At 40.7% G+C, this 11827-nt stretch overlaps 1 pseudogene; it reads right to left on the minus strand.

Moving 5' to 3' along the window:
- Positions 1-1898: 1898 nt before the first annotated feature.
- On the minus strand, positions 1899-9410 carry LOC122274629 (annotated as a pseudogene).
- Positions 9411-11827: the final 2417 nt, after the last annotated feature.

An 11827-nucleotide genomic window follows, 5' to 3' on the forward strand; every position in this document is an offset into this window, starting at 1 on the left:
GCGGTATTAAAGATGGTATGGCGGAGGGAGCTCTGAGAGGATTTCCCTTCCCCCCAACTTGCAAGGTATGGCTATCTGACCCTTTGGGTAGGGTATATAAGATCCCTGGACCTTCAGGTAAAAGGATCAACTTACTCTCTAATCAAATCTTCTTGTTAAAAACTCTGCATTCACCCTATTCTCTTACTCTTTAGTAAGCAATTACTGACTTAAGCGTCAGAGGCTACCTGAGCCACCTCAGGCCACTCCTCCCGATCCTTTCTTTGTTGCTACAGGTCGTAAGCAAAAGACCTAAACTGCTAAGAGTCTGACCCAAAGATATACGAAACACGTCGTTAGCATTCTAAATAAAACATGAAAAAGAATTCAACTTTTGAGTTCTAAAACGAAAATTATATTCTAACAATATTTTAATTTTATAATATTTTTATTCAACTTTTTCTTTCTTATTTTACAAAACTCCATAGAAACATCTTAATTCAAATCATTTCACTACAATTCACAAACCATTTCAGAATTACTATTTATAAACTATTTTATTACTATTTACAAATTTCTCATATCATTTCATTCCACCAAACATCTCCTTAGAGCTTGTCCGTATGGCTTGGGCATTGCGCATCAATGATTTTTACTGACTCCTCTGCCATGCAAATTTATCAAATTGTTCAATCACAGAAAAAAGAAGAAATATGATGAGTTCAAGTAAAAATGTTTGGATGTGGAGTATAGCCTATCGTATGAAAATATTTGAGGTAGGTTCATATCAAAACTTCGTCACTTTATGTGTAGTACTCAAAGTTAAAACTCAATGATGGACGACTTGTTTTATATTTAGGGGTGTAACCAGTTTGGTTTGGTCTGATTTTGGACATATTTTAGAACCGAACCGGTATATACCAGTTTTGAGATTTAAAAAATCGGTACTTTTGGTTTTACCGTTTTGGTCCGATTCAGTCTAATTTTTTCTATGTTTTATATTGTATATATAATATAGTTATTATAGTATGTAATAATATATTAATAATATATAGTAGTATATGATAATATATATTAGAATTATATTATAGACTATAGTGATATATTATAATATATGGTACTGATATATATAAGATTTTAAAATTTAATATTATATTAATTAGTAATTTATCATATAATACAAAATTATTTTATATAATTATGTATAATATAAAAAATATATTGTATAGAATATAAGAAATTAAAATATATATACATATATATATATATATATATATGTATATATATGAACCAATTCATCAGGGTGTCAGAAAAGTAAAACTGAAACTAGACCGATTTTACTTAATTTTAAGAAAAATAATACTAGTACTAGACTAAACCAAATCCAGTACCAGACTGAACCTAGCGATCCAGTATATTTTTTTTTTCTTTTCAACCCTAGATATATGGGTACTGCAAGTTCGTGTTGATTCTGTCTAGGCAGCTTATATTTTAATACAAAATATTGATAAGGCTTTTTTCTTTTTAAAAAACAAACAAAATATTGATAAGACTTGTCTTTCTAAGCAGGATGCATATATATATATATGTATGTATGTATGTATGTATGTATGTATATCTTAAATAACTTGTTTTCCAACCAAATACCTTATCGGGTTTCGAGTGAATTAGTGTAGCACAAAAAGAAAAAAAAAAAAAAAAAAGATACCTAGAACCTACTCGACTTGCATAAAGGAAGATATTTCTATAACAAGATTTGCAAAAAAATAAAAAATAAAAAAGTTCAAATTAATAAGTTACATTATTGGGGTCTCGTCGTCTCGTTTTTTTTAATAAAATAAAATAAACAAAAAATAAAAATCCTTATAAATTATTGTTCTTACGGTTAACTTAGATATCTATATATATATATATATATATCAGTTGACCTCGTCGCAGCAAAGCATCTCTACAACCTGGGTCATGGTGGGCCTATCATCCTTATCTTCTGCAACGCATTGTCAAGCCACCTTGAGCAGAAGTTCCATCTTAGCCGAGTCATATCTGCCGCCCATGCTTGGATCTACAATCTCCTCAATATTCCACGACTCCCTTGAAGCTTCACCATCAGCATCCATCATGATCTTCTCCCTCACCAGCGAGTCCAATCTATTATACTCTTTCGCCCCTCCGCCACCAGGGCTATGCTGCGTACCTGTGGGGCTCTTTCCCGTAACAATTTCCAGCACCACAATCCCATAGCTATAGACATCAACTTTAGAGGTGACGGGACGATTATAAACCCATTCAGGAGCCATATAACCTCTAGTTCCTCTCATCTTTGAGAAGCTTGAATGATCACGCTCACCTCTATTCAGTAGTTTAGACAGACCAAAATCTGCTACCTTTGGTTGATAGTTGGAGTCCAAGAGTATGTTATGAGGCTTTACATCACAATGTAAAACCCACTCTAGGCACTCTTCATGCAAATAAGCTAGGCCTTTTGCTGTGCCCACTGCAATGTCAAACCTCTTTTTCCAATCAAGTTCGTTAGAAGTAAGTTTATCTGCTAAGGATCCATGCTCCTTGTACTCGTACAACAGAAGCCTATGCTTTCCCTCTACGCAGTATCCCAACATAACTATCAAGTTCATGTGGTTAAGCCTCCCAATGGTATTTACTTCTGTTAGGAATTCAGCTTCTCCTTGGTTAGCTTCGTCGAGTCTTTTGATTGCTACAACTCGCTTATCGAGCAGTATACCTTTGTATACTACACCACCCCCTCCTCGTCCAATCACTTCAACGAATCCCCGTGTGCCCTTTTCCAGCTCAAAAAACTTGAATCGCTTGAATCTAGACATCATGAGGTATCCTTCTGCAACTGCATCGGAATTCTTACTACTCATGAACAAGGAAAATAAAACTAGGAAAATGCAGGTTACCTCTAGGCCTCCCACTGCAGTAGTAAACCAAAGCAAAAGCTTCAGTGTCTTATTTTCATACGTTCCTCTAACTTGTTGGAGACTGGTCGGAGATAGAGATGATTCTAAATAAAATGAGAGATAAAATTTAACGTGGTTCGGCAATTGCCTACGTCCATAGATGCTGTAACTTCACTATGTAACAATTTTTACAAAAACTTCTCTCTCTGTAAACTCTCTCTACTCACCCACTCTCTTTCTCTCTTCTTTCTCTCCCACATTGTGCCCCATTCTGCACATTTAAGCTCTCCTATTTATAGGAGAGCAGGCCACTTACGGTGTAGCAATCTGCTGCAGAAACTAAGGGGTGGGTGCCTAATAAAACAAAGAGAGAAACGGTGCTGGGGTGCCTAATATGCCAAAGGAGCAAACGGTGCATGACTCACCGTTCACCGTTTTGTCTCCACTCATAACAATCTCCCACTTGGAGACAAATGAGTCTACATATCTTTATAGCAACCATCACAGCAACTTCAAGTCATGCCTTTAAGTACGGAGGCCAACTGAAGCTACATACAGCTTCAGTTTGTCAGCAGTAACTGCTTTTGTGAACATGTCTGCTGGGTTCTCTGTTCCTCGAATCTTCTCAAGTATCAGCTGTCCACTATCGAGAAGAGATCGGATAAAATGGTATCTCAACTGTATGTGTTTTGTTCTGGAATGAAAGGCTGGATTCTTTACAAGAAAAATAGCACTCTGACTATCCCTATGCATAATACATTTTTCATTCTTCTTTCCCAATTCTTCCAAGAATGAGTGCAACCAAACCATTTCCTTCCCCGCTTCAGTTATAGCAACGTATTCCGCTTCTGTAGTTGAGAGAGCAACAATCTTCTGTAACTTAGAAGCCCACGATATAGCTGTACCACCCAGCGTATACACAAATCTAGTAGTACTTTTTCTGCTGTCAACGTCACCTGCTAAATCAGCATCTACATATCCCTGTAGTTTTAAACCTGCTTTTGTAAAACATAGTGACGTATCTGAAGAGCCTTGTAGATATCTTAAAATCCACTAGACTGCTTCCCAATGCTGCTTTTCTGGATTACTCATGTACCTGCTCACAGCTCCCACTGCTTGTGCAATATCTGGCCTTGTACAGACCATGGCGTACATAAGACTACCAATAGCAGATGCATAGGGTATTATGTTCATACATTCTTGCTCTTCCTCCGTCTTTGGCGACTAATCCTTAGTTAGTCAAAAGTGACTAGCTAAGGGTGTGCTCACTGGTTTCGCCTTGTCCATGTTAAACCTTCTGAGCACTTTATTCACATACTCCTCTTGCGAGAGCTTAAGAGTATCATTAGACCTGTCTCTAATAATTCTCATACCAAGGATTTGTTTTGCAGCACCCAAATCCTTCATCTCAAACTGCTTTGGCAACTGCTTCTTCAGCTTATTGATCTCCTCGATGCTTGACCCTGCAACGAGCATATCATCCACATACAACAGTAGGATAATATAAGAGTTGTCAAAATTCTTCATATAGCAACAATGGTCAGCCTGCAGTCTTGTAAATCCATTACTGCACATGAAGTTGTCAAACTTTCGGTACCATTGTCATGGAGCTTATTTTAGGCCATACAAGATCTTCTTCAGTTTGCAAACTAGATTCTCTTTTCCCTTTACTGAGAATCCTTGTGGCTGGTGCATATAGATGTCTTCCTCCAAATCACCATGAAGGAATGCAGTCTTCACATCTAACGGCTCAAGATGTAGATTCTCTGCAGCCACAATTGCCATCACTAGCCTGATCGTGGTCAATTTTACAACTGGGGAGAAAATGTCTGTGTAGTCGACACCTTCCTTTTGTTGAAACCCCTTCACGACCATTCTGGCTTTGTAGCGCTTGCTACCATTATGTTCTTCCTTAATTCTATACACCCATTTATTGTGCAAAGCCTTCTTGCCTTTTGGAAGCTTAGTTAGCTCCCATGTCTGATTTGACATCAGTGACTTCATCTCTTGCATGGCTTTCTCCCACTTGATCGAATCTTCAATTCGTAGAGCTTCATCATAACTTTCCAGTTCACCAATATCTGTTAGCAAGATGTAATGTAGAGATGGTGAGAACCGTTGTGGTGGCCTGATCGTCCTTGAAGATCTTCGAATAACAGTGAGTGGTATACTTTGTTCGATCTGTGTATCAACATTCTCTTGATCCTCGTTCTGATCAGGGTTGACTCGAGTAACATTAAAGTCAACAACTTCAGGTTTCTTTGGCTGCTCCTCAGGTTCAGCTTGTGACTTAGCTTTGTACAGAATCTGCTCATTAAATATCACATTTCTACTTCTGATGATTTTGAGATTTTTATCATCTCAAAATCGATAGCCAAATTCTTCATCACCATAACTGATGAAAAAACATTTTCTAGATTTGGCTTCTAACTTATTACGATCAGTAGAATCTATGTGAACATATGATACAGAGCCAAAAACTTTCAAATGGGAAAGATTTACCTTCTTTCCGTTCCAGACTTCCTTTGGTAGATCGAACTTTAAGGGAACTGAAGGTCCCCGGTTAATCAAATAGGCTGCAGTGTTAACTGCATCAGCCCAAAAACATTCAGGCAATCCTGAATTCAACCTCATGCTTCTGGCACGTTCGTTGAGAGTTTTGTCCATATGTTCAGCTACGCCATTCTGCTACGGTGTCCTGGGAATAGTCTTCTGAAATCTAATCCCATTTGCAGCACAGAATTCTTTGAACCCTCCGTCGATGTACTCTTCGCCATTGTCTAACCTCAGACATTTCAACTTCAAGCCTGTTTCATTTTCAACCATGGCTCTCCACTTGTCAAATGTGTCAGATTTATTTTTCAAAAAATAAACCCATACTTTCCTGCTTGAATCATCAATAAAGGAAACATAGTACCGCGATCCTCCAAGAGAAGGTACTGGGGATGGCCCCCACAAATCTGTGTGCACCAACTCCAACTTTGTAGACTTTGGAGTTCTGCCATTTTTTAAGAAGCTAACCTTTTTATGCTTCCCAAAAATGCAACCTTCACACATGTAGAAATCAGTTGATTCCAACTTTGGTAACTTCCCCTTGGATAATAGTACTTTCATTCATTTCTCACTCATGTGACCAAGCCTTTGATGCCATAGGTTGGCATTTGTGTCAACAATTGCAACAGTATCTCTAATGCTTGAAGTCATGTATAGAGTACCTATTTTTGTGCCTCGAGCTACTACCATAGCTCCTCTTGTTATCTTCCACGTGCCACCTGTAAATAGTACCGAATGCCCATCAGCATCAAGTTGTCCTACAGAAATCAAGTTTCTCATGAGCTTGGGAACATGTCGCACCTTCTGTAGCAACCATGTACTTCCATTGGGCAGATTGATTCGTACATCTCCCATGCCTTCGATTTCCAACACTTCACCATCTGCTAAGTACACCTTCCCGAAATCACCAGTGACATAATTCTGCATGATTTCTTGGTGTGCTGTAGTGTGAAATGAGGCTCCTGAATCTAACACCCAAGATTCAATTTGGTTGTCGACTGAAAGGAGTAAGGCATCTTGGAGATCTTCTGTTGTGGCATTAGCAGAGTCATGCTCATTCTTCTTCTTTGCTTCCTTGCAATTATTTTTGAAGTGGCCAATCTTGCCACAATTCCAGCACTATACTTGTTTTCCGGACCTAGATTTACTTCTGCCTCTTCGGGACTTTGACCTGCCCCGATTTGAACTTGTACTAGCTCCTTTACCTCTCGTCTCGAGGTTTAAGGCAGAACTGAAAGTTGATGCTTCTCCTGTATCTCTTCTGTGAACTTCCTCGCTAAGAATATAGTCCCGGATATCTTGATACTTCATCTTTGTTTTGCCATAAGAATTGCTAACAGTTGTTCTCATGGCCTCCCAGCTTTTTGGCAATTGAGCCAGAGCAATCAGTGCACGTACTTCATCATCAAATTCAATCCCCACTGAAGCTAATTGATTGATGATGGTGTTGAACTCATTCAGATGCTGAATAACTGGATTTCCTTCTACGGTTCTCAAGTAGAATAGCTTGTACATCAAATGCACTTTGTTATTGGCTGATGGCTGCTCGTACATGTCTGTTAGAGCCTTCATCAAATCTGCTGTGGTCTTCTCATTTCCCACATTGTGTGCAACTGATCTTGACAGTGTTAGTCGAATGACTCCCAACACTTGTCTATCAAGGAAACTCCAATCTTCATTACTCATGTCATCTGGCTTTCTTCCTAGGAGTGGAAGATATAGTTTCTTCCCATAGAGATAATCCTCTATCTGCATTCTCCAGTAGGCAAAGTCTGTACCGTCAATTTTCTCGATACCAACACCTTTAGCTTCTTCTCCAGCCATAACTTTACAAATGAGTTCAAATTTGAAGAAACAAACATCACCGTTGAGTCTGAAACACTCGAATTAGCTAAAAATGAGTCTGGAATCGTCAAAATTGGATCAAAATTGAGTTTAAACAGGCCAAAACCGTTTCGACCAACCAGAGTGCGACAAGTGGCAGGATGACATCGGCTCAGCTCAGGAACATGGCTTGGCTCAGTAACACAGCTCGGCTCAGGAATACCGCTCGGCTCAGGAATACGGCTAGGCTCGGCTCAGGATCACAGCTCGGCTCGGCTCAAGAATACAGCTCGGCTCAGGATCACGGCTCGGCTCGGCTCAGGAATACGGCTCGGCTAGGCTCGGCGAGTGTAGTACACACAGGGGTTCCTCCAGAGCGCGTGGGAGAGCGTGGGAGAGTGGAATTCACGAGTCTTCCTCATGAAGGGTGCGTGGGAGCGTGAGTTTCAGTTGTCTTCAACCTGGGGTGCGCGTGGGGGCGTATGAGTTGCAGTAGATGCACGCGCCGATCTTCTCGGGGCGCGTGTGGGCTCCTCCGACCTCCGTTTCTGATTCCATTTGTGGCAACGGATTCGTCTCGACACGAGGAACACCCTGGAGTTGTCAAAAATTAATTTTGACCAACTTGAATTTTTAGGCAGCTCGAACCAGAGCTCTGATATCAGTTGTTAGGGGCTGGTCGGAGATAGTGATGATTCTAAATAAAATGAGAGACGAAATTTAACGTGGTTTGGCAATTGCCTACGTCCACAGATGCTGTAACTTCACTATGTAACAATTTTTACAAAAAATTCTCTCTCTAAACTCTCTCTGCTCACCCACTCCCTTTCTCTCTTCTTTCTCTCCCACACTCTGTCCCATTCTGCACATTTAAGCTCTCATATTTATAGGAGAGCAGGCCACTTACGGTGCAGCAATCTGCTATAGAAACTAAGGGGTGGGTGCCTAATAAAACAAAGAGAGGAACGGTACTGGGGTGCCTAATATGCCAAAGGAGCAAACGGTGCATGACTCACCGTTCACCGTTTTGTCTCCACTCATAACATAACTTGCCTACTAAGTTCGTCTGTACAACTCAATCTTGATTCGGCGGCATCAAGCGTCTTGTTATAGACGAAACCAGCTTTGGGTACTCTTAAATACCAGTCTCCCTCAAAATTTGGTGTAAGTTGTCCATTGTATAACTTATACTTGGGGTAACATACTTGGGGTAACTACACGTCGTTAGGCATTCGTTTTCACAGTGTTGTAAGGTCACATCCGGCAAGAACTCTAAATCGTAGCCATAGAAATGAAAATGAGAAAGTTGGACAAAACTAGACAGCTTTCCATGACTCTGATTGCAAGGGATATTGAATTCTGCTTCACACCCAAAAGACCAATCAGTTGGATCTTTCATCTTGAATCCCTGCAAGCAAGAGCATCTCCTGCCGGAAGCATGATCATAACTACAAAAACTATTGGGCCCACATATGCCATGAATGGTGCATGGATCCGACATCGCTTGCCATGTGACAACCCAATCCCACCCTTCATTCATTGCTTCCAGGCTGTACAATCGAAGGTTACCATCACGATCAATAGTTAATCATCTGTGAGTTTTCACACCAAAATCTGTAGCTTGGATCACCAAATAATCAGAGGACCAGAAATAGCCCGACTCGTTCAGTATTGCAGCTCTACTAGAGTTGTACATAGACCTTCCAGCTAGTCCAGGATCACTAAGCTCTGGATCAGGCCAGTAGAGACTGGATACAACAGGACCTTGGTATAACAGACGAAGGACATTATCGTTGTCAAAAAATAGCTTATAGTAGCCAGAAGAATAGTCCACTTCGCTTGATTTTGATACGAGGCTTGAAATCCTGGTTAGCATTTGTTGTGGAAGAAGAGTATCGAATCTGTTGGTGAATCAAAGCTCTGCCAGATGACACCACTCTCAGAATGATTTAGAACAAGATTTCCGGTGTTTTGGAGCTGTAGTTGCAATTTCGAGGACTCTAAATGGGTCGAGGCTGCTGTTCTGGTGGCCCAAACGGTTATACCGGCGGAGTTTGTTAGGTGAAGCTTGCCATCTTTCGAAAGCGAAAGCTGTGAACCTGTTCCATCAACCGGATCATCTCGGTTTGCCATCCAAACAACGGTCGGAGTTGAGGACCTTGTCAACCATATGGCAAAGCAGAAAGCGTTTTCACCGGCCGGGAAAAATCCCGTAGAAAATCACCATTGAGAGAAACCAGTTTGTCGCTTGGGTCCTCAACAGATAAAGATGAACCTCTAAGAACGTCAAATGTTTTTGATGATGAAGATAGGAGGAGTTTGGATGAGCATAAGAAGAAGGAAGAAAATTGAGATATCCATGGTGAGAATGGAAATGTTTGTAGACAGCCCCGCCATTCGTTTTCCCAGCCCACTGGTTAATAAACTAAAATCACTTGTCAAATGAACGTCCATTGTTTTATTATTCTACGTCAGTGTTGATTTTTCAAACTCAAGATCGTTGATGTGTTCTTTTATAACGTCATTATTTAGAAAATAACGAAGTCGATTGAAATCTTAACTCTTAATTTGTTTTATATACCAAACTTGATGGAAGATTTTCTGATTAATGGAGGTGTAATTCAGCGATGGACATCATGTCATCATGCATGTAGTCAAAGTACAGCTTAAAACCTCAATTATGGCCGCCTTACTTGATGGTGCAAGCTTATGTTGACTCTTGCTTAGTGTTATTGATTAATGTTAATGTTATGGACAAGTACTTTTAAATGTATAATTATGGTGGAGGAGACGTCATTAGGGACCATAGGGGAAACTTAAAATGAGCCTTCTCTTCTTATTTTGAATACAGAATGAATATGTTCACCACAACAAATATGGCTTTTAGCGACAGATTATAAATAGTAACGGTTTTCAAACTATGACTAAAACGTATTTACTGTGACGGTTTGTGAGAACTGTCACTAAATGTTGGGCAAGAATTTCGAAACGTTCGGACGTTTAACATAATACGTTCGCACGTCACGGTAATGTTCGAATGTTATGTATATTTACGTGCGAACGTAAAAAAATTAGCGAGAAAACGTTCGAACGTTTTAACTAATTATGTGCGAATGTGAATATATTAGCGCCAATGTTCGAACGTTAATGTGATAAAGTTTGAACGTTATATGTTAAATTACATAAATTAACCATAATATATATTTGTTTAATAGTAAGGTTGAGTAACGTTATATTAAAAAAAAATTAAGAGTAGAAATTAAGCTACACAATACATACATTAAATATTTGTGTCCATTACATATGTCGAAAATAAAAAACGTTCGAATGATAAATTTTTACAAATCACTTTCAGAACTGCTGGTTTACAAAAGATCGAAACTCCTCAGTCAATGTCTCAACCTTATTGTTTAGCACATCTACATGATGTGCAAGATGTGCAACAGCCTGATCTATATGTGCAATCTGTCTATCGATCTGTCGGTCTATATGCGCCTTCATATCTGTCATCATTGTATCAACCCAAGCAGGTCGCACATCCCCAGCAGATGTAACTCCTGGCTGCTGACTAGTACTTGTCGACGGGCGAGCAACATCGACCCCAGACTCAGTCGGGGGAACAAGATCTGGCATAGGACCAGACTGACGCCGAGCTGAGCCTTTCCCCTGTCCAATGCTCCGGCGGTGTGTGGTTATGTCGATAGGGCTCATCTGGTTTCTCACCATCTCCTCCACCTGGAGTGGCACTCCCCGGGCTAGTAATAAGCGGCTGATGATGACTCCATACGGGAGATTATCAGTGGTAACGATGCTGGCCTCGTAACGGATCCGCTCAAATATAACAAGGGGCAAGTCAATGGGCTCATCACGTGCCAAGCCAATCAGGAACTATGCACGAGCCCGACTGAATGTGCTCTTATGTGCCACCGGGTCTACATTTGTTGCAACAAAAATGTGCAACATGCGAAAGAAAGGCAGTAGCTGATTCTGGCTGAAGGAGTTCGGCCTATCGAGCTTTGTGTGGTCCGTGCCAGTGAGGATGTAGAAATCCTGGTCCCGCTCATCGTCACCAACCTCAGCAACAATAGGATCGCCCTCGGATCGATCTTCTTCATGACTGGGCATAAACTCAACACGACCCGAAGATGAAGCAGAAGCGGCTGGATCTGCCTCGAATATGCCCGGGGAAAATGCAGCTGCTATGTCATCAGCCTGAGCAGCTGTCGACTCAGGTAGTATACGCGGAATCTGGAGTAAGTCGGCGATAATATCCGCCGAGAACTGAAACTGTACACCGCGTACACTGAGAGTATGGGATGATGCATCGTTAGGCATGGGGGCCATCCCAATGTAAAACTCTCGAACCATTGTGGGGTAAATCTTTCCCCTCAATGTGCATATGGGGCCCCAGCCTCTGGTGACGAAGACGTCTCTCAGCGTCTTCTGCTCCCAGCTGAGCTCATCAAACTCATTAATGAGGATTTCTCGTTCCCCCATAACAGTTCGTGCCCCCAGTCGAGCGATGTCCGGATTGCCTCCATCCCTCCCTC

The sequence above is a fragment of the Carya illinoinensis genome, chromosome 8 (assembly GCF_018687715.1).
Source record: "Carya illinoinensis cultivar Pawnee chromosome 8, C.illinoinensisPawnee_v1, whole genome shotgun sequence".
In the NCBI taxonomy this organism is placed as follows: Eukaryota; Viridiplantae; Streptophyta; class Magnoliopsida; order Fagales; family Juglandaceae; genus Carya; species Carya illinoinensis.